This window comes from Gopherus evgoodei, chromosome 12 (genome assembly GCF_007399415.2).
Source record: "Gopherus evgoodei ecotype Sinaloan lineage chromosome 12, rGopEvg1_v1.p, whole genome shotgun sequence".
Lineage (NCBI taxonomy): Eukaryota > Metazoa > Chordata > Testudines > Testudinidae > Gopherus > Gopherus evgoodei.
Window position 1 is genome coordinate 21,000,973 of NC_044333.1, and position 24,869 is coordinate 21,025,841.

Sequence of the window (24,869 nt, forward strand, 5' to 3'; positions counted from 1 at the left end):
AACTACCCTTCCTCCAGCAGGGCCCAGCTCTGCACATTGCCTGCTCCTGCCTCAGTTTCATCTCTGTCTGATACCGGGCTGGCTCACTCCTCCACTCTGCCCTTTGCAGAGAGACATTGGGTACTCCTGATGCTCTGATGCACTGTACTCAGAGGCCCTGGATAGCTAACTAGGGACAGGGTCACTCAGTCCCTTCCCAGAAGATGGTACCAGGTGAATTCAAGAAGCCCAGGCCTAATGGGGGATGGAGTTTAGGAAAAGAGGGCTCAGGACCCATATGAAGCGGTGCAGTTCCAATTTGCAATTATTTCCTTTCTAATTAAAATCCATATCTCTGTTTTATGTGTGTTTATAAATACATCAGTCTGTTTTCCCATATTAAATAATGGACAGACTTTCAAAAATGTTCAGCATCCAGCTCCCTCAGTGGAAGCTGCTGAGTGTACTGGAAATGCTGCAGTGCCTTCCACTGAGCAGAAGGGTGCTAAGCACTAGAAAATCCAGAGAGGTCAGTTATTGTGTAGCTTACCTGGATTACGCTGCTTCTGTGGTGGATGGGAATTTCTGAGGAACAGATGTGAGGCCAACACTATAGGCCTCCAAATTACATGTTGCTGACCCCTGCTTGTAGAGCTCCACAGGAAATACACTGTTGATGTGTCGTAGCAGTAATAATAAAACCTACCTCCTATGGAGCGCTTTTCATCAGTAAACCTCAAAGGATTTCACAAAGGAAGTCAGTATCACTATTCCTCTTTTTACCAATGGGAAATTGAGACACAGAGATGTGAAGTGACTTGCCCAAGGTCACCCAGCCGGCCAGTGGCAGAGCTGGGAATAGAATAGAGTGGCCAGGTGTCTAGTTTTCAGCTGGAAAATCCAGCTGAAAAGGGGATCAGATGGTGTCTGGTCAGCTCTACTGATCGAACATCAAAAGTCAGGTTCCTGAGGGTGGGGGAGGCAGGAAGACTCCAGGTCATTAACCCATGCCAGTCCGAACTCAGCCAGGGCTGCCTCCTTACCTGCATCAGGCAGCTGAAGCTCCCAGCCCTGGCTCCACAAGCAAGACCCTTGCTGACTTGGGCAGAGGGGAGAGCAGCGAGCTACAGAGGGAGGGAGAAAGGAATGGATGGGGGGAAGGAGCTCTGAGGAAGAAGTGGGACAGTGGTAGGGCATGGATGGGCCTCAGAGAAAGAGGTGGGGCAGGGTGGGGTACGCTCTAGCTGGAGTGTCCAGTTTTTAACTATTACAAAGTTGGCAACCCTAGAATAGAACCCACATTTCCTAAGTTCCAGCCCAGTGCTCCTGGGTCAAACTACCTCCCTTTTAAGAACCTGGACAACAGTACATGTCAGCTGGAGCTCTGAGCAGACAGGAGCAGTATAATGGACAGGAGGATTTACTACTCTGGGTAGCACAATCTAGTTCTGCCTCTTAGCCTCACACTAGATAACTTTGTCCTGCTTCCTAGACCTACACTGGCAACAGCAGGTCAGATCTGGTACCTCACTGGCCTCTCAGCTGCTAATGGGGCTACTTTCTACTCTGTATGAGTACAGGTGACAGAACTGAGCCTTTAAATAAAGAGTATTAACATCATTATTTACTTTTACTATTATCACAGCCCCTGACGCACAACTGAGGCCTAGGCCTGGCTGTGCCAGGTCCTGTACAAACATACATGGGGTGTGCTGGATCATCCTTTTGCACAGTTTTATTTCAACAGGCAGAAAAATTAGCCTGATTGCCTCTGCATTGTCTCAGTTTTGCCCTAGTGTATCTCCATTGAGTCCTGTGATTTCAGAAGGAACTCAAATGGCTTAACACATTTGGGAATCAGACCCAGTATTGGAAAGGGGAGAAATTGTAGGTGAAAGGGATAGTAGGACACTAGAGTGAAAGTTCTTCTGTAGCATTTTGTTTCTTTTCTGTGAATTCACCTTGGGTGACTACTGATATTCATCTAAGACTTTGAACCTTTACAGGTTGTAATCATGGTCCCTATGCTGTGAGATGCTATGCAGTCACACACACACGCACCCCTCAAGTCAAAGGGAGATCGGGGTGCTGAGTACCCTGACAATGCGGACCTATCTAAGTACTTCATTTGGCAGTTATCCTTATCTGATGTCAGTGAACTTGATCACCAGCTGACACCTTATTTGTACAGGTGTCATAAACAGATAGTTAAGGGTTAACGTCTCTTTTACCTGTAAAGGGTTAAGAAGCTCAGTAAACCTGGCTGACACCTGACCAGAGGACCAATAGGGGGACAAGATACTTTCAAATCTTGGTGGAGGGAAGTCTTTGTTTGTGCTCTTTGTTTTGGGGGTTGTTCGCTCTTGGGACTAAGGAACCAGAAGTCAATCCAGGCTCTCCAAATCTTTCTAAACCAGTCTGTCATGTTTCAAAATTTTAAGTAACAGCCAGGCAAGGCAGATTAGTTTTATTTTTGTTTTCTCAACTTGTAAATGTCCTTTTTTTGCTGAGAGGATTTTACCTCTGTTTGCTGTAACTTTGAACCTAAGGCTAGAGGGGGTTCCTCTGGGCTGTACGAATTTGATTACCCTGTAAAGTATTTTCCATCCTGATTTTACAAAGATGATTTTTGCCTTTCTTCTTTAACTAAAAGCTTTCTTTTTAAGAACCTGATTGATTTTTCCCTTGTTTTAAGATTCAAGAGGATTGGATCTGGACTCACCAGGGATTGGTGAGGGAAAGGAGGACAGGTGGTTAATTTCTCCTTGTTTTAAGATCCAAGGGGTTTGGATCTGTGTTCACCAGGGAATTGGTGAAGTCCCTCAAGGCCACCCAGGGAGGGGAGAGTTTTGGGGGGACAGGAAGTGCTCCAGATATTGACTTCTGGATGGTGGCAGTCTACCAGATCTAAGCTAGTAATTAAGCTTAGAAATGTCCATGCAGGTCCCCACATTTGTACCCAAAAATTCAGAGTGGAGAAGGAACCTTGACAACAGGTCAACAGTATAATTGATTTTTGTGCATTTTGTACAGTACAACACAGTCTGACTTGCCGAGAATAGAAACAAAGACAAATTAAAGAGAATTTATATCCTTATGTTGGTTTAATCATCAGACAGTTACAGGTAATTTAACTAAATTAGATGTTTAAGTTACTCAGAAAGCACTAAATTAATGTGTATGGAGTAATTTGCTACCTTTTATATCAATCAATTTTAATTTTTCTTAATTATATTTTCTCTGCTTTCTAGATTGCCTTATAGCCATGAAATAGTTACATTTTATCAGCAGCAGGTATAAAAATTTTTAAAAATAAGTTGTGCATTCAGTTCTCAGCAGTGGACACCGCTTAAAATGTTAAAGCAGCTTCACAGAGACATGGAGAACATGAAGTGCACAGCAGATCAGAGAAATGATTCAGAGAATCCTCTTCAGCTCAGTGCACGAGAAATGCTCTCAGGGTTCTAAAGACACTGTGAAAGAGGAAAGGACCTGAGTTCAGTACACACAAGAAACAAAGACCCCAAATACCCAGTGGGCTATTCATGAATAGTTAATAAAAGTGAATATGCTTTTGTTAAACATCAGATTTTAACATTTTAAATAAAGTTAGCAGAACTCTTTTCTGTGTATAACAGCACTATCATGATTCCATGCATACAAAGAAACCACATGAAACATCTTGTATTAATATGAAAGACCTCATTCCCATTTCTTACACTGATGTGAACCAGGGGTTATTCTAAAGATGTCCATACAGGTAAAATAGATGTAAGAATCGGGCCCCAAATGTCTCTTCAGGATATAAACCCAATCCCCCTGTGAACATTGCACCCACATGGAGACCCACTGAATCTCTGTGCAAGCTCATGGACAGCCTGCGTCAAGCTCGTTACAGGACTGGAGACTCCTAAGAAGCTTTGAAGTCTGGGACCTACATCTGAAATGATGAACTGTTGTGGAAAAACAGTGACGTTCCCATTGAAATCGATGGCATGACACTAGGGCTATGGATGAGAAGGCATGTATTAGCTGATTTGTTTATAACTTTTTCTTCCCCAAATTACCCTTTGGGATGCAATTTCTCATGTTTATTTTTAGCCCAATACTGAATCTCTTTGACAAGTCTGGAGAAAGTCTGGGAAAAGGGTTAGGAAATGTTTAGAATTTTTGTTTGCTGATTGTTTTTTTGATGCTTAGATAATGCAAACCTGACTCTTATAAAAATCAGGGTTTCCATGCATGAATTTCTTTGACATGATTTGAAGAAAATGGGTTTACTATAACAAATGTTCAGTGTTTAAAAAAGCACTCCCTGTGCATGTGCAGTATGTGGTTATGCCATGCTGCTTAGCATGCACCGAAGAGTGATGCTCCAGATCTCAGCAGACACTACTTTATATGCATATTGAATTCAATGAAATCTTGAGCATTCCAGACCTTCCCATACACTCGCCAGGCAACCCATCCCCTGAATCTCCTCCTGCTGGTTTGATTCAGATTTGCAGTGATTGAACTGTACGTTCAGTGCCAGTGTTGCTGTCATAAACAGATAGTTAAGGGTTAATGTCTCTTTTACCTGTAAAGGGTTAAGAAGCTCAGTAAACCTGGCTGACACCTGACCAGAGAAACAATATGGGGACAAGATACTTTCAAATCTTGGTGGAGGGAAGTCTTTGTGGTTTTTTTTGTTCGTTGTTTGCTCTTGGGACTGAGAGGGACGGGACATCAATTCAGGCTCTCCAAATCTTTCTGAATCAGTCTCTCATGTTTCAAACTTGTAAGTAATTAGCCAGGCAAGGCGTGTTAGTCTTATGTTTGTTTTTCTCAACTTGTAAATGTTTCTTTTTGCTCGAAGGATTTTACCTCTGTTTGCTGTAAGTTTGAACCTAAGGCTGGTGGCGGGTGGGGGTGGGTTCTAGTCTATAGGAATCTGATTACCCTGTAAAGCATTTTCCATTTTGATTTTACAGAGATAATTTTTACCTTTTCTTTTTTTTAATTAAAAGCTTTCTTTTTAAGACCCTGATTAATTTCTCCTTGTTTTAAGATCCAAGGGGTTTGGATCTGTGTTCACCAGGGAATTGGTAAAGTCCCTCAAGGCAACCCAGGGAGTGGTCAAAGTTTTGGGGGGACAGAGAGTGCCCCATACATTGGAATTCTGGGTGGTGGCAGTGTATACCAGATCTAAGCTAGTAATTAAGCTTAGAAGTGTCCATGCAGGTCCCCACATTTGTACCCATAAGTTCAGAGTGGGGAAAGAAACCTTGACAGTTGCTGTCTCCAAAATGTGGTGCCTCAGAGTGTTTTGAACCCTGTAGAATAGATGGTAGTATGGGTGGTCTGGCAAAGAGAAAAACTGGTGAACAAACCTGTACTTTTCTATTAAACCCATTTTATTTATGGGGCAAATGACTTACCCAGGCATATAGTGAATTTGTGAGAGAATTGGAAATAGAACCCAGAATCCTTGACTCGCAGGCCATGCTCCTTCAACATTAGATGAGCATAATGATTGAAAGTTTACCTGCATGTAAATCAGGGAAATCAAAGTTGTGATTTCCTTATCTACATCGCAAGAGAGGGGGCAGGGTGGGGGATGGAGCATGTGTTTAACACACATACATACGTGAATTCAGAGAGAACACGTCCTGGTGTGATGTAAAAGTTTTACTGATGTGACTTTTGGATGGATACAGTACTCATGTGACAAAGCTCTGAGTTAAGGAAATCATCCCAAAAGAGTGCCAAAAAAATCTTTATTGTGACAATAATTATATTTAGTGTTCATGATCCCACGCCATCATGGATTGTCTATCTTTCTCACCCTTTCACTTTTCATATCTATAAAATGTTACCATCGCATTATGTATAAACATCAATATTAACTCTAATGCAGTAATACACAACACTACATACCTAGTTAGTGCAAGAGCCATAACACTGAATTACTTCGTTTTGTGTATATATAATCTCAGCCAGAATCTTTGGGCCCAATCTCCAGAGTAGCTGCTTGACTTCATTGGCCCTGCTTATGTCAAGTGAATATTCTGCTTGATCATGTCAGCGAACCGTGTGCTTGGTAATAATTGTTTAACAGGATTGGGTCCATGGTTTGTATACTTAATCATCTGGGTCTAAGCAATTTATATAATACATCAGTAGCAGTCATACAAAAGGATTCTTCTGATGCCTCCTGCTGAGCAGTGCCTCTATCTCTCTGTTGCTCACTTAGTGAGACAATTCCAGTAAGTTAGTGTGACAGAAATAGAGCGGGTATATATGAAGATTATGAATACTATAGGAATTGTTGTGCATTAATCTGACTACTGATATGTAATAATGGTGTGAACGCTAAGCATGTGACAAGTCAGTGATGGAAAGTTGTTCCGTATTGGGTTAGATTGATACCTTTACGCAAGAAAGCCTTCTGTTGGGGTTAGTAGAATGTTTACAATGCTTGAATTCAGTGGGACTCATACAGGAAGGCAACACAATGGCTTCCCAGATAAGCATACTACTTGAATGACAATGGGGGCTCACTGTTAGCATCAAAGATCTTGTACCTTGTCTCCAGCACACTGTAGACCTCATTCAGCCAGGCTGGGAATTAAAGATCAAGAAAGATCTAAAGATCACCTGTCAGCTGCTCTCTAGGGAGACAATCTAAAAGGGGGTTGTTTGGGGGAACTCTGTGGATGAGTCTGAAAGAACTGGGGCTATCAGATCTAGGGAATGTTAAGCCTTAGGGAAGAATGAGATGTGCTTTCTTTTTAAATGTTTTTGTTCTAAACAAATGACCCTTTGCTTTAAGGCAGTGGAGTGGTCACTAATTACCACTGTCAGAGAATGAACTGCAGGGTATGAGCCCAGATCAGATCTGCTACATTGATCACAACTGAGACACAGCAGGCTGCCACCCAGCACCCAGTCTGAGAGTGGGAGAAATACACATTTCCACGCCAAGAAAGAGGTGGTGGCCTGAGACCTAGAGGGGGTGTACTCGGAGAAACCCGAGAGTAGATGAAGTGCAGTTGGCCCAGTAACTGCAACGGAGAGCACCATGCATTTAAAGTGAGACACTGACCAGGATTCAGTCTGGCTGTTTTACTGAAGGTGTGTTTCCTTTGCTATTTTCTCATTTTGCATTATACAAGTTTTCCCGTTTATCACTCTGAAATATGTATGAATGCTTCCAATTATGACTTTTTTTGGCTATCTGTGTAGTCTTGTGGGCAGTCTGTAGGCAATTTCTATTAAAATGTATTATTTCTTGGACTCTGGAGGATTTGGGGGCAGAGGGGTGTACAAGAGGTGCTTAAGGAAAGCTCCCAATTTTTTTAAAACACTGAAGAAGGAGCAGTGCCCCAAAACAAAGGCTCTAAATGCCCAGTCGGTTATTCACAAATTGTTGTTAAAGCTGAACATACTCTTAGCTACACACCCGGTCCAGCCAGTTTGTGACTAAGATTAAATTGGGTTGGAATTCAGCAAAGGAAAATCTAGGTTATGAACAAAAGAAGTCCTAAAAGCAAGGCATGTTCTACTGTGGAAAGAGAAGTGATGCAAGCTCCATTGTGCACATCATTTAAAGTTGAGACTGGACCAAGTAATCAAGAATATAAGGAACAATATTGCACTGGCTAGGGAATGAGCAAAGTAGAGAAGGGAGGACTTGTGAGCCCAGAATCTTTTGTGAGCTCAAGTCTCTTCCGTCTCTGAATGTTATGCTTCTATGAATATTCTCCAAATTCAGGTCACTCTAATCATGAGGTACCTGCCGCCTTCCGGGAAGGTATTTCCTAGCCTACTTGCTCTTTATAGTCCCTGCTCAATAGTTATTGTATATGCAATCTAAAAGGCCCAATGCTAGGTGGCACTGAGCTCCCTCTGCTCCCATTTAGGCTAACTCAGTATTTCACTCAAGCCTAACATGGAGCTTGTCCAAAGCACCTCAGGGATTTAGGTGCACAAGTGCCAATCTCCCTCAATCTCCAAGCTGAGAGCAGAGGTTTAATCTTTTATCTTTTTAAAAGAATCCTCTCATCAAACAAATATTGTGATTTTAAAGTTTGTCTAAAACTTCTGTGCTCGCATGTCCTCCCTCTGGCATTTCATATATGGTACATGCCTGGTCTCTCCCCTGCACACACCTATAAATGAACTGTACCAGTAGGCCTGATACTTGCCACCCAGAATGTTGGTGGTTTAATTGCTGACAATGGAAAAGTGACTCAGACACTAGCCCAGTCCTGTATCAGTCGGCCAAGAGAACAAAAGGTTTTGCAAGCATTGGCTCAGCAGCCTTGACATTGCAGTGTGCTGTGTGTGTCTTGAGGTAACTCAGGCCCCAGTTCAGCAAAGCACTTAAGTGTGTGCTTAAAGTTAAGTATGTGCTTAAGTGCTTTGCTTAGCACCTATGTGCTGGAAGGAAGCTGGGAGAGCTCCTCCCTAGTGTGCTTGTGTGACCCTTGTACCTCCTGCAGTCCAGGGATGTGTTCTGGAAGGTGGGATCTTCAGAGCGGATATTATGGTAACTTACTGCAGTGCAGTTTGGGTACTCTGAATGTGATGGCTAGAGAATCCAAACCTCCTTTTTGTACATTTGTACATATGTGCGGTTGCTCTTTTAATTTCCCTTATCTTTACACATGCTGGTTCCTGCTGGGAAAGCAAACCCCACCATGAGAAAAGACTTGCATATTTCTACCCTCGCCACTTCCCTTCCGGAAGCTATCCTGATCCAGTGACGTTATTAACCTCTAGACCTCTGCATGTGGGAAGGAGGGTGTTTAGAATCAGGGATATGAGACTGCATCTTGCAGCGTATGTCTTAAAGAACACTGAGGCTGGAGTCTTGCTGCTGATCTCAGATATCTGCAGTAACAGCTAAGAGGCTGAAGTACTTAAAATAAAATAGTAAGCCTGGGGGGTCTGATGGAGGCACTAATTAATCAAAAAGTCAGAGAGGCTTACAAGGCTTACTGGGGCACAAGGAGTAGAAGCACAGTTGGCTAATCACCTCCTGAATTCTTGTTACAAAGGGGAAAGTGAGGCATAGCATTCCTCTTCATCTCCCCACAGCATACAAACACAGAAGAGCCTTTATCATCTCCTATTTAATGGTCTATATACTATAAAATACCAATATTTATTCTCTCCATCTCCTTTGTCCAATCTAGCTATATAGTGTGTTTTGAATGTTTCTAGGGCATCATTCACTCCAGGGCCAGTGCAAGGAAGTTTCGTGCCCCAGGCGAAACTTCCACCTTGCACCCCCCCCAGCTAACCCCGCCCCACCCACAGCAGCTAACTTAGCACCCCCCCCGCAGCAGCTACCCCCCCCCCCGCGACAGCGAACCCCTCTCCCTCCTGTCCCCCCATGGCAACTAACCCTGCCTGAGGAGACTCCCCCTGTCCCCCCACGGGAGCCAGCCCTAGCTGGGAAAACTTCCTCCCTTCCCCCCACCTCGGCAGCTAACCCTAGCTGGGGAAACTTCCCCCCTTACTGGCAGCTAAACCTGCCTGGGGAGACTCCTCCCCTTCTCCCCGCCCCCTGGCAGCTAACCCTGCCTGGGGAAACTTCCCCCCGGCAGCTAACCCTGCCTGGGGAGACCACCTGCGGAAACTAAGCCTGCCTGAGTAGCCCGCCCCAGCTCACCTCGGCTCCGCCTCCTCCACTGAGCACCTCGGCGCTGCTCTAATTCTCCTCCCTGCCCAGGCTTGCAGCGCTGATTGGAGAAGACTTCGAGCTGGGCTATGTGCTCAGCAGAGGAGGCAGAGCAGAAGTGAGCTGGGGCAGGGAGCGGTTCCCCCATGCGCCCCTCCCCCTCGTTATTGCGGGCAATCCTCTCCGCACGACCCTCCTCACCTGAGGGGGTTTTTAGGTGCCCCCAACCACTAGGCGCCCTAGGCGGCTGCCTAGTTTGCCTAAATGGTTGCACCGACCCTGATTCACTCCAATTCTTTCACAGTTTGCCAAAGCCTCCACTTTCATGTTCAGTGACAGGACTCAGTAGGCACCATGATTAGAGATATATAAGAGACATCTTCATGACAGAATGGTGATTGCAAGGCCTGTAGAGAGACAGGTTAAGGTAGCACAGCAGCTTGATGAACTAGACCAGTGAGACTAGTCATTTGTGCCATATGAAAACTGAATAGGTGACGTCCTGGCCCAAGTGGCAAAAATCCCCTTGACTTCAGTGAGACCAGGATTTCATTCCATTTTTGCAGGCATACGTGATGCCACTGTATGCACACAAAGTTCTGTCTCTTGCAGGGGCAAGCTAAATTGCTGGCACAAATTGAGAAGCGGCTTTGGGAAACTTGGCTCTACAGAAGAAGAGTAATAATGGTGGATTAGTATTACAAAAACTCACATTCCATTTTCAGGTCTAGTGGTGAGCAATTGCAAGGCTGCTTGAAAGATGTCCTGAACCTTAAAAACTAATACAAAACTCATGCAGGGTCCATTTTTTAAGGCTAGTTGAAATATCATGTATCAAAGTAACTGGAAACTGAGCTGAGGAAAAACCTTTTGTTTTTTTGCTTAGCAAATTCTTTGCAGCCTGACTGGGAAAGTTCACAGGAACATTTTTCAGTGCAAGCTTGTTGCCCAGTTGTATCATGTTTCCTGAATGTGCTGTCACGATGAACAATGTCACAGCAGGTTAGCTACAAACATTCTAGAATATGGGAAGTGTTTTGATTTTTATGATCAAAGGAGTCAAAGTTTAACTGCTCCTGAGGTTTGCCTGTTTTCTGGTGGTATGAATTGGAGCGTTTTTTACCATTAATTTCAGTGGGGCCAGGATTTCAGTCTATCTAGTCTATTTATGCATGCCATCTAATAGGTGGTTAGTCTACTGCAGCTACACAATCTAGTGGTACTGAATGCTGCTGCTAAGTCTGTGGCTGATTCTTTGGTACTGACTTTATGCTTCAAGTTTGTCTTTTATTATTTAGTGGTTCTGTCAGGTAGAATTTGCCAAACCCACTCACAAAATTGCAATGGGGAGAGCAATGGTGTAGGTCTGCTGACAACTACTTCCCAGAAAAGAATCCTGCCACGTCATGCAGGATTCTGCAACATGGGTCACCAGAAGTCAACCTTTTTCTTTTTCTTTTTTGAAACCTGATCCAACTATTGGCATAGGGGCAGTTTTTAAGTTCTGGTTGTAAAGCTATGGCAAAAAATCCATTTTTGAGAGAAAGAGCTAGAGAGTGCATATTTTGGCAGGTTTAAAAACAAAAAGAGCAAATAATTTTTGCAACCCTAAAAAACAGCTGTTCTTGATTGTCATTTTGACTTGACCTCAAAGTTACTTTGTAAGGCTTATCCATTCTCCCAGTCTTCTGAGAAAGAGGTCAATTAAAAAGGTGCAGATGAGTTAAGTGAGGGGTATCAAATGTTAGTCCTGATAGTAGTTTTGGGGTAGGGAGGTGAGTAAGAGTTATCATTGCAATAGTGTAAGTCTTGTCTATGCTTTCATCTCAGAAGTGTCCAGCAGAGGCCAGATCCTGGCCATTTGCTGTATTTATATGACCCATGTGGCATCTATGGATTCTGCAGAATCTACATTTTCATTTATTTAAAAAAAGTTTCTCAGGATTGTGAAGAAAACCTTCCAGATGCAAAGCAAATGTAACTGATACAATGCTGTCTTCTTGAGTCTAAAACAATGCTCTGGGAGGTGCAAACTCCCCTACCCCATTCATCTCATTTGGGGGTTAAATCCTAATGATAACACCTTATATATTATTATTTCAGGGCTCATCGTTTTACCAGAGTGGGTAGGGAATGAATAAAACCCATAAGGGATTTAGTTGATGCTGAAGGGAAGGAAATGCAGTGGGGAGAAAGGAGAGAGACAAAGACAGGGAAGATAGGGTGAAAGGAGGACAAGGAAGGTAAAGAACGAAGGGCGGAAACAGTAGTAGTCGTAAAGCTGGGCTTTATTTTTCCGCCAAATGGAACTGAAGTGGATTAAGATATAATAATTATAATAAGTATAAGCTGAGTTACTAGAGAAGCCATGTTCTCCCGAGATCTGTTTGTCGGCCTCTCATTGACAGCAGTGGCAGGTCTGTTACGGACTGAGGGAAGTATATAGTCCTCAATTTATAACCTGGACTGTAGATTACAGTTGTAAATGGAATTCAGCCCTCTCCAAAGGTGAACTGGACACCCTTGCTGTAGATGGGATGTTCTTGGATCTTAGGAGACATTCATTCTGTAAATGAATCCAGTAATCACTGCCTGTGAAAGAACAGCCATAGAAGCCTATTTCTCCAATTTTGCATTATTTATGAAAATTTCACTAACTGCAGTTTCCTTGACATAAGGCTCTGAGGGAGTTGTGCAAAGTTACACAATCCAAGCAGCCCATTTACATCACATTTTCTGAAGTCCTCATTTCTGGCCTCTCTTCTGATTAAAATGTGTAGTTGCCGTGATAGGAGTGCACTGTTGGTAACTGCTGTTTTCTCATGAACATACAGATAATGTCAAGAAACTAAATGAAACAAAAATGCTGTCTAATTGAAAGTATATACTTAGAGTTTCAGTGGCCCTTTGGGTGGGAGCTAATATAAAGTTGCTTAGTAAATCAGTAAACAAGTTAGTGTGCACAAGAAAGATAAGCTAGAAAACCATCTAAAATGAAGGGCTTACAGGAAACAAAAACAATCAAATATGTGAGGAGTTGGGCAGACTTTCAATCAACTCTGCTGTAGAATAAGGAAGCTACTTCTCTCAGACAGATCCACATCAATTAATCAGTTAGATAATTAGTATTGATTGTAAATATGTTGTAGCCAAAAGCTGTTGAACCTTGGTGGCCAATATTCCAGTTTCCCGGTGGAATAACTGAAGATAATTAATCATTATTATTAGCATTACTGTAGCACTAATTAGGCCTGAATATGTTTGTATGTTTGTTTATGGCTCTACAGTAAAGGCTCCCAATGGCAATTATTTTAAACTGCTCAACAGTTTAAAAAAAATGTATGAAACGTGTTTGTCTGAACTAAACAGCCCAAGCTCTGGTAAAATGTCACTGATCTGACTTAAATTGACATAAGCCAGGAAATCTATTGCTTAATTTTCAGAGGGACTGAGCATTCCTGAAATCCTTTGGAGTTGTTGATGCTCAGCACCTTTGAAAAATAATCTAGTGAATTTTAGGCTGCCACTCTACCCATGATCCTGCTCTGTGTCCAAGTACTGAAAGAGGTCTCAGAACTGTCAATGGCCTTAGAAATCCTACATTATGCATAAGTACCATGAGGAAGCTAAGGTTGGAATAGCAATGATGGGCTTTATTTTGGCTGTTTGGAGTCAAATAGTGTTTTTCATTTTAGTTTCCTAGGATATTTTTTTTAAACAATAGCCACAGGATTAGGAAAAAAAATCTCTTCCTATTGTTATAATGGCATGATCACTGCTGACATAATTTGCACTCCATTTCACTGAACATGTATTTTCTTATATGGTTCATATGTATCCAGTACCATGTGAAAAGAACCAGTTCAGATCAGGCTTTAAATAATTCACCTGAGTTTCCTCCCTTTGGGAACGTGAGATCAGTGGTATTGACCAACAGCCTCTTAAAACACAGTATTTTCATTTAGCAGTTAGAAAATGTTGAAATGAAGGAGGATGAAAAAAAGCAATATATAGACAAAGACTGCAAAAAGAGAACTAAAGACGCTGGTGAGATCAAAGTCATCAAAGATGAAAGTGGAAATACATTAATCAGTGCAAACCAGATTAAGGAATGGTGGAGAATTTCTTTGAAAGTCCTATGAATGAAGAGAATCCAAGAGAACCATATCATATGATAAAACCAAACCAGTGTCTGGTGGCACCAGTATTACAATAATTTGTTGCACAAACATTGAACAATGGGAAAAAGAAGAAAGCTCTCGGCCTGGATGGCATACCAGCAGAAATATGGAAGTGCCTGGAACAAGTAGCCATGAAGATATTGACCTAACTCTTAAATTTCAGCCAGAGCACTGAGAAGATGCCTGATGCTTGGAGAAAGAGCATATTAGTACCAATATTTACAAGAAAAGGAGACATGCAAGATTGGTGGTAACTCCTGCAGCATTAAGCACATGAGACACATGAAGACGATCTGAGAGAAAGATATTGATAAGAGATTGCAAACAGAAGTTAAAGTCTGTGACGATGAGTTTGGGTTCATGCCAGGCAAGTCAACAATGAATGCTATTTTTGCATTAAGATTTCTTATAAAAAAAATATAGATACAAGAGGAAGATCCTTTATATTCATCAATCTGAAGAAAGCTTATGACCATATTCCAAGAGAAGTCATCTGGTGGAGTATGAGAAGCAAACAGATATCTGAAGATTGTATCAGATTCAAGGATACTGTTAGCATACTTAGAGGGCCATGTGGAGAAACTTAAGTTTCTAATAACAGTCAGAGTACATCAAGGCTCAGTACTAAGCCCCTCTTTGTTTATGTTGATGCTTGATGCACTTACAGAAAATATCCAGAGTGGCTCCTTGCTGAGTGCTTTTTGCAGATGTGCTTATAGGTGAGAGCAAAGAAGAAGTGGAAGAAGACTTAGAGACGGGGGGGGGGCATATATGAAAGAAATGCCATGAAAATAATCAATAAAACAAAAGTGTATGGTCTATAGATTCAGCTACCTTGCAAGAAAACAATGAAACCATGTCTGGGGAGCCAAAGGTACAGAAGTTCAAGTACCTATGTTTGATAGCACAGAATAATGGTGAACTCAATAACCAACTTAAAAGCAGAACAGAAAAGGCATGGACTAAATGGAGAGAAGCAAGCAGAGTGAGCTGCATTAGGAGAATGCCCACCAGATTGAAGAGTAATATCTACAAGATGGTAATTAGGCCTACATTTTGAATGGTGAGTATTGAGGAAGAGACGGGAGCAGATCTTGAATACTGGGGAAATGGAAAATATTAAGATGGATGCTCAGAGTTTCAAGGATGGGCCATGACCAAACTAGGGGAAGTGTGAAGGTGGTACCAATTATAGAAAATCAGAGGGAATCCTGCCTTAGATGATTTCAGTATGTAAAAAGAAGATAGAAAGAATATATAAGAAACGGGGTGTAAAATTTAGATGTGGGAGGTAAGAGAAGGGTTGGAAGAGCCAGAACCAGATAAATGGATGTCATACAAAAGGATTTAGTTAGTTGCAGCATTTCCGAGGAACTGCTTCAAGACAAACTGTAATGGAGTAGCAGGACTCAAGAGCTGACCTTGTCTAGATGGGACTAGGGCTAAAAGAATTTGGAACAAATCGAAGAAAAAATAATTTAAAAACTGCACATAGCTTTACATGCATATGTAGTCTCATCCAATCTTATATTTCACTATATGCTGAATTAGACAAGCTTTCTTCTTATAGAAACAGAACTTAGCCCACTCATATTCAATAAAGACTTGTCTACACTAGAAAGTTTTATCAACAAAATTCTGCTGGCATACTGCTACCAACATTGCTATTTTGGCAGAGAGCATTCATATCTGGCTGCCTTTGGTGGAGCAGTGTTGTATTGGCAACGGCCTCAAATTGTATTGGCAAAACACATGTGTTCACTGTGGGTAGGCATCTCAGTGCCCCCTGTGCCAACATGGCTGTAGAACTTTCAGATGTGGAAGGCTCTATTCCTGGAACTGCGTACAGAGCTCACCCCAGCACTGCAATGGACAGACACAAAGTAAGAGTTTCTCTGATAGTGGAGAAACAGATGGCAATTGCCCTCTAGAAGCCTGCAGGCCCAGATTGGTATTGATTGGTGGGCAACCAGCTTGTACTGGAAATCCTATGGTGGGGGTGCTCATCATCCAGATGGGCAAGACCATGAAGTGTATATGTCCTGCTGCACAGGATTTTGACCCTGGGCAATGTGCAGGCTATAAGATGGATTCAGTTAAATGGACTTCCCTAACTGTGGTGGGATGATAACCAGAATGTTTATGTAGCTGTGGTGGGATGATAAATGGGATGTATATCTTACTTCTGCCTCAACACCACTATCTTGCTTTGGAGAATCTAAACAGAAAGGGGTAATTTTCCATGCTTTTGCAAGTGTTGGTGGATCATCAAGGATGTTTCACTGACATCAATATTGGCTGGTAAGGGAAGGTCCATGACGCTTGCTTCAGAAATACTGCTTGCCAGGAATACTGGACTTGAAAAGCTAAAAGCAAGGATGTTTTCTCTTACCAGCATATTCACATTGGTGGTTGCCAATCGTGATTCTGGAGAACCTGGCCTACCCATTGCTTCCTGGTTCATAAAGCCTTACATCAGGAACCTGAACTACAGCAAGGAAAGTTTTAACTATCTCCTGAGAGAGCTGCATGAATGTTAGAGCAGAATTTGGTCCCATCACTGTGATTAAGAGAGAGGAGAATTTTGCCCTAAAATTGCTAATTTGTACAGTATTTTGATCATCTTTTACATTCTATATCTAGTTCTCATAATATTTTTTTAATCTGGTCAAATTGCATTTGCCAAATATAAAATTTCACAAATTTTGTCCTTTTCTGGATTAATGAAACACTTATGAACCAGTCCCATTATTTCCAAATCTATTCAGTAGTCCAAACTATTCAATTAATATAAACAAACAGCTGACAAGCTATGGATAATTTGTGAAATAGCCAGTGTTGACATTTAGAACTCAAACTTTGAAATTGATCACCCACGTTCCTAATGGATCAAATAGACATATTCAGTATTTGGTACATTTACTCAAGTGAATCAGGTTGTCCAGTTTAAACATTTGTGAATATAAAAGGGCTATGATATAATGGCATGCCCTAATGTTCATTTAAAAAAACATACTTTTCTTAGTATTCAACCAGATTCTACTTGCTACACACAATGAAGACTTATCCAGCTATCATGATAAGAAAAAAAAGGATGTTCAACCAGAGAAATCTACTAGGGTCTGTGATTCTGTCCATCTTTAGTGCATGGCAAAGTTTTATAATGTAATGGCTTCTCAGCATTAACTCTCTCTGAGTTTCTTGGCAGGTTAGTAACTTCAAACCTTGGATATGTTAAAATTTTGCCATGAGTTAGCAAATATAATTGCAAGAGGAAAACAAAGGAATCTCTTTAAGGATGAAAGCATCTAAATAAACAGTTATTAGAACACTAAGTCTGTCAGAAGAAAATAAGTCTTTCTATATATAAATAGAGCCATATAAATTTGCATATTGTTTTCCCAGCAGCTCCTTTAACATGTCATCTGACCTCAAAATACAGCCTCAATCTTCTAAAAATGTGTCCATCTGGTAAACAAAATGACAATTCCATTTGTTAGTTATTTCTCTGTTTTAATCCTATCTATTTCAAAATTAATCCTGGTTCCCACATAAACCTAAGTATTATCTGCTGACATACAATATCTGGGTAACCAACAGTCATAGATAATCCTCTTTGCTTTAGGCCTGACATGCAGTAATACTGGTTTGGGGTTGGTTTTTTCCGTCTCTCTCAACTGTCACACTGAATGCCTTCATTCTTTTAATGAGTTTTTAGATGTATGTGTTTCATTTTCCGTGAGCATATGTCTTAGCGTATCATTTCACTTGAGCTTTTCATGGAGCTGCGTACATGTTGTCAAGCCTCATGCTAAAACTAGGGCAAGGCCCTACACCTGATTGTGCGCCAGGAACAATGAGGACTGCTCAGCCTGTTGCACATTGACCCTTTGTTTGCCATGTCACCATAACTGAGCTTCACATTTTAGATCTTTAGAAATGTTAGTGTGTGTTTAGTGTTGATCAGATTAATGTGACAAAATTAATAAAGTACTTTAATATACAGAAAAAGGAGACTGAAGGGAATTTAAATTAAGGAGACAGAAGAACAAAGGACGTTCTTAAATGAACATTTTGAGCAGTAGCTTAACATTATAAAGATTAATAGGAATTAATTTGCATATATAATGTGATGTGCAGAACACAATTCAAATTGACTATGGGTTCTAAGAGCATTATTATTGTAAAAGAGGCACAACATAAAATAGACAAGTCTATTCCCTTCCCCTCGTCTTGCTTGACTATAGATTCTAAAACAAACACCAGACACTGTCTCGGCTGCTCTTGTGTAGTATTGTGTTTACATCTAGGTCTGCTTCTACGTGATCAGTTTACATATAAACTTCAGTATGAATTTCTGTATCTACTGCTCTGCTGTAAACCATATGCAGTCATAAGCAATGAATATGCAAATAGCAGTATGTGTTATGCAGATAGTAAATATATGTAGACTGTTATTTAAATGATATTAGATCAAAATCAGATGTGTCCTCTATAGTGATGTAAGTGGGGATAAGTAAGTCTAACTTGCACATAGAGGTAACAGTAGGGATGGATACACTAAGAAAAGAAAATAATCATTAAGTTAAGGTAGCCGGCTCCTAACTTTCATGTATAACTTCTGGGCCCTCAGCATGTAAGGGTGTGCCTACATTGCAATCAGACGTGAAACTGCAGCACATATAGACAGACATATAGCTTTGATCTAGCTATCTTGAATAACAATAGCAGTGAAGCCGCGGCAGGGTGGCAAGCAGCTAATCTCTCAAATACGTACTCCAGTCCTGGGTGGGCTTGTACAGGTGCTGCAGTCGCACCCCAGCTGCAGCATAGACAGACCTTCTCACTAGATTCCTTTTACACTTACTGCCGCTTTCCAGCATTCCCTACTTCGCTACCTTGGAAAAAAGATTCCTCAACACCAGTTTAGAATAAGCATCTCCAAACATGAATAATCAGCAGCAAATTGAATGACAACACATACATTTGCCTGCACACAGGATGTATGTACAGTGGGATATGCATAATCTACTCAGGCAGCACAATGTAACACATAATTTAGCTCACTATGTCCCTTTTATTCCAGTAACTGCAAGCTGTTATCGCTATAGGAAGTAAAGGCAGCAATACGGATACCTAAACAGTGATGATCTGACTGAAGATAATGAGAATCACCAAGGTATGTACAAAGAGCATATTCATATGTAGCACACTGGAATGCAAACAGTGGGACTGCTATTATTTGTATTAGCCATCTGTGGTTGTTTGCTTGCAATAACATCCCACTTACAAATTGCTGTTTCCATGATGGGTTGCAATCTGTTTCCAAGTACAATCAGGCAATATAGTACATGAACACATAAATGGCATTAAATCTAATTTGAAAACAATATTTCCCAAATTTATGCATACTGACGTTTAGGAGTGGTGAGAGGCTAAGGGGAACAGCGGCGGTTCCAGGCTCCAGAGCTCCAAGCATGTGCCTGGGGCAGCAAGCAACGGGGGGCACCTTGAGGGCAGCGGTCAGGCAGCCTTCAGTGGTTTGCCTGTGGGAGGTCCGCCGGTCCCACTGCTTCGGTGGCAATTTGGCGGCGGGTACGCCGAAGCCGCGGGACTGGCGGACCTTCCTCACGAATCCATGGGACTGGGGACCTCCCGCAGGCAAGCCGCCGAAGGCAGCCTGCCTGCCGTGCTTGGGGTGGCACAAAAGCTAGAGGGGGGAATATGTATGTATTGTGCAGGAGGTCAGACTAGGTGATCATAATGGTCCCTTCTGACCTTTAAAATCTGTGATTCTATGATTTAAATTCTTAAATGTACACGTCAGAACAGTTTTTTGGATTTCAAAAAGAGAGAGGAGTGATTTTTGCATTTAAAAGTTTAAAAATCCAGGATTTATCTTACTGTCTCAGTGTGGTTGCTCTTTTGAGCTACCCTCACAGATGCAAAGGAACTTGCCAAACACTGATTAACTGGCCGTACGTGCTGAGATAGATCAGGAGTGGTGTGCACTGGGTCCCAGCTGCTTTGACGCCTGAAGACCAAATTCAGCCCTGGTTTAACTTCATTGGCTTCAGGAAGATTATGCCCACTTACACTAGGGTGAATTTTGAGTCTAATCTGTACAGAATGTGTCCTTTTTATCTTAATGAAGGAAATTGCAGGTGCAGTTCTAAACTTTGTGTGTGTCTGCGCATGCATATGTTCATATATATTTGTGTGTGTGTGTGTGTGTGCATACGAGGTGGCCAAAAACCTCTTCAAGTTTTTGGTTTGTTTTTATTTTAATATGTGGTGTATTAAAATAATGTAATTCCTATGAAGATGGGCCTCATGCCATGCCTCCAGTCATGGGTTGCCAGCCAACTTGTAACAAATATATTTTCCAGTGTTACATGTGGGAGACAATTCTATGTCTGCAGTGCACAAAAGCCTTATTGCAGGAAGCATCACCTCCATAAAGCTTGTAGTTCCAACATGGACATTTTATTGCCAGAAATAGTAATGGTTGGCTTTTATTACATCGATTATTTCAAATACCACCTTTGCACAGGAAAAAGGATGATATAGCCTATAGAGATAGAGAAAACAAACTCCTTTTTATGTACCTGCCTGTGTGTGGAGAGTTCATTTTGGAAGTTATTCCAACTCAGAAGCTCATTACCTTAACTACTGGCAGTTAAGAACAGGAGGAGCAGCCATTTGGATGAAAACTTGCCCTTAGCAAATGTTTGCTCTTTTGGCTGCCTGCTTTGATGCACATGTTGCATGTTAGAATAGCACTGTAGCTTTGCTCAAGCTGGCAAGATTGTGTTTCTTGGAATCAGGGTTTCATTGAGCAGCCAACATAATAAGTGAAGGAGGCTTTTTAAAAAAAAAATATTTCTTCTTTTCTTTTGGCTATAGAGCAAGTAGACCATCTGATGTGTCCTTAACCAGGGGACTATATCATACACATGTGGGAGGATGGACTTGATGGTGTCACAGGTCTTTCCATCTCTAGCTGCTGTAAGTCTATCTATTCAGCAGTGCTGGCATTTAAGCATTCCATGGTGGTGACTGTTGGCATGTGATGGGGTGTACAAACCCCACACTGGGCAACAAGGGGTTAAGAAATTATTTGGGCTCAGCCAGCCCTGCCCCACCGCACCTGCAGCAAATGCTCCATCTGCTGGAGGAATCTGCAGGAATTAGCCCATTTGGGTGGCAGAGCTGGAGATGAGCAGACCTGCAATCTGCAGCTCCAGCAGCGCAGAGCAGAGGGAAACCTAAAGGCTCTGACACAGCTCCCCAAAGGGGCCCTCCCTGAGAGAAGGGAGGACTCACCCCAGAGACAACCAGCAAGGGAAGTATCCTGTGGACCTTGGATATTGGTAACTCCCTATTACTTCTTTTGGTTTGGATTTCCCTACCAGGGGAAGGCTTTGGACTAAGCTGATCCTGGGAGGGGACATGGGGAGAGGAAGAGGCCCAGCGAGGTTAGCCTTAAGCAGCCTGGGTTGCCAGACTACTGGTAACCCAAAGGGCCCTGGGTCAGAGCCCGGTGTAGTGGGAGGGACCGCAAGAGCTTCCCTCCCCAGAACCACCTTGATAGTCAGGAGTTGTGGCCGTGACCACTAGGCCATGTTTCCCAACCAGATCCTGAGTGAGGACCATTACATGGAGCCATTTGTGCGTCAAAGAAATTACAGACTTTGTGGACACTTCTAGTTGCCAACAAGATTGCTTATTTTGTAGGGAGCATGCAGATCACACAAAGGGATGGCTTGTGTTCTCAAAAGCTACATAAGATAATACTGCTGAGTCCTAGATACTTGGTGCAATGGCAAGATGATGGTTGCAGTAGAGTGAATAGTGCTCAGCCAAAGGCACAGGTAGCAGACTGATTCCATGAGCCGCCGCTCCTGCAGCAGTTCTGAGGCTGTGAAGATCATAGTTTAGTTGTCTGTCTATCCTGAAGGCCACGGTGGTGCTTTAGCTAGTGTTATAGTGTTTGCTTTTAAAATCCCTTTTCATTGTTTCAAGTCACAACTTAGTATTTATGGTCAAGGTGCTTCTTTTGGGGAGATTTCCCTTTGAACCAACAGAACAAATATGTCTTTTGGTCTGTATCGGAACCCCCAAAATTCACACACAAGAGGAATTCTATCAGTGGATCCAAAGTCTGAACATACCATTAAGGAGCTTCTGTCATTTACAGACATGTTTCTTTCATGCAACTGGAAACCTTCATTTCATTATGCAAATTATTTCTCTGAAAGCTGCTAAGGAGGATTGTGGTCTATAATTAGAATAATAGCCCACAGGATTACATTCACAAATGTAATTATATAATCATTTAGAAATAAATAATGCCATGAAACTACATGGTATTTTAAAGTAGTGGTGGGATTTTTTTTTCAAAGTATTATACAGCAATTGCTACAAACCAGTTTGAAAAATTTTAAATTAAACAGTGACACTCCTTTCTCTGTGCCAGAAAAGTCTGTGGTAATCCTAGCTAGTAAAGATCTTTTTAAAAAAAAAATTCAAACATCTAATTTAATTTAGAACCAGTTACTTGCTAGAGTGTCAATGAACCAAAAGATTCTTCTTTAGTATAACAGGATAAATTGTGGTCCCGGGCAGTTTAACTTACGTCTTCATTGTTGGGGCTTGTGAGCTCCCCACCCCACCTCTGTGGAGCTCAAGAGCAAACAGTGTGCCATCTAGTTATGCGCTGCCCCTCTTTATCATCTTGATGGTGGTTGGATGGACACACTTGACATCTCTGGATGATGCAGCCATGATAGTGGTTACATAGCTTACCCAACGTCTAATTCATTGTTTCCACCATCAGAAGCTAAACACCAGAAGAAGTTACTTGCTATATCCACATTAGATGTTTAGCCCTCAATATCTAGGGTCAGATGTGTAGATAGTGTAAAATGAAATATCTCCATGGAAATCTGTGGTTCTATGGTGACTTACACAAGCTGGTGATCTGTCTCTAGTATTTATTTCAAAGGTACACCGGACAGTTGACAAAATGGTATTGATAAAATGTCCCGAAACACATTCCCATTCTTCATGTGATACTTTGTCATGGACCCTATGTCAGCTCTGCCATTTCACTTCATTTGTGTAGGTGACCCTGTTAGAATATATATTAACAACATTTCTAGCCAAAAAAAAAGTATGTGTTACTTTCTTTCTGGTACAAAAGTGGCAGTTTTGTCATCCTTAAAGAAATACACTACAGTATTGGTCTGTACACGCGGTACTACAACTGGCATATTGTTAGTTTATTGTTTGGAGCTGTTACTGTAGAATACTCAAGTATTGTATTAGTATATCTCATAGTCATAAGCCTGACGCAGTGCATCAGTGCACTGTATAGCAGACTCCTGCTTCAAAGCCATTGCATGACAACCTCATCTTACTGCTTTTCCGACTGAAATAGTGAAATGTGAAAATATGAAGCAGAGCAGTTGTGATGGATGATTTTTTTCCTATGGTTTGCAAAGACCATTTCTAATCTTTACATTGCTGACATGTTATCAGGTCGCATCATTTTTTAACATCAGTTTCCAGGTTCACAGTGCCTTGTCTTCCACATACAATGCAGGAAAACTTGCTTAGCATGGCACATTGGAGCAAAGCATCAGAAATCAAAAGCAATATGCTGGCTTGTATTATTAACAGTTAATCCACTGTACTTTGAGATGGCAGAACTCTGATTAGGCAGACAGGGGTCAATGTCAAGGTAAACTAATGAGAGGTTTCAATATTTGCAACCTGGGAAGGGCAACTACTTCACTAAGCACTCCAGTTATATCTGGGTAGCTCATACAGGCCTAATGAAAGCAACATAATCAGAGTATCTCTTCTAATATATTAGCAAGAGCAGCTTAAAATTCTCCAGGATCCCTGTGATGAATTGACATATGGATTTAAACAGATAAATAAAGAGCTGCATGGGGAACATTTTAGACTGCAAGGACTGAGGGATATTTTCTTTTCTCCATTACTTATCTCTGCCATTTGTGATTTGATGTATACAAACCAAAGAACGAAGTGAATTTTGGAGCTGCCCTGCGTGGTCTACCATCCATCAGATGCATCTTCCAGCAGATTACAAAAAAGAGAGGGATCTAAAAGCTAGGAGTTCGCTGTATTCGCTTTCTAGTTTATGAGTCTAACCGCGCTATCAGGTTATGGATTAGTGTATCAGAACACACACAAATAAATCTGAAAGCAGCAGCATTTATCACCTGGGACCTTACAATACCCTCCTGAATCAACAGGAATAGAAGAGCGTGAGAAGCAAGAGAAAAGATATGACACAACGGCCACATTCTTTGGAAGGAGAGCTCCCCTTGTATAATTGCACATATCAACTTGCAAGAAAGAACAAGGGGCATGACCTAAACAACATATAGAGGAGTTGTTGGAAAGAAGCCTTTCTGGGCACAGTGGGTCCACAACTGTGGCAGAAAGGGAGGCTGATGTAGCTACCTGACAGGAAGCTTTGCTATAGCTCAGTCATGCTGTAGCACCACAAGCAACAATATCTATGGTCACAGGAACTCCTGAAGCATCTAGAGATGTCAGAACAGATAGGGACAAGTGAAACTGCATCATGCCATCAAATTCTCATAGGCTGATTTTGATTCAGGGTCAGATCCCATTCCCATTTACATCAGTGGGAGTTATGAAGATAATGGGTTCAGGATTGGACCTTTGGTCATTTAGTATGATTTAGCAGTGTTTGGTTTGCTATTTTCTGACAAGCTCATGATACTGTGATTGTTCCCTAATTTCCCTAGTGGCCGCCATGGCACCCAACTGTGTGTATTTCAAATATATCTGGCTGGCGATAAGCAGAGTCAATGCATGCCTTGTAATCTACCTGTTCTTTTTCTACGTGAATTCTTTTTTTCCTTTTTCTCTCTAGATCAATTGATCTGTAGCTATCTTACATATATGTCTTGCATTACCATAGTATCTGAGTGCCTCACAAGTCACAATCTTTAATGTATTTATCCTCACAACACTTC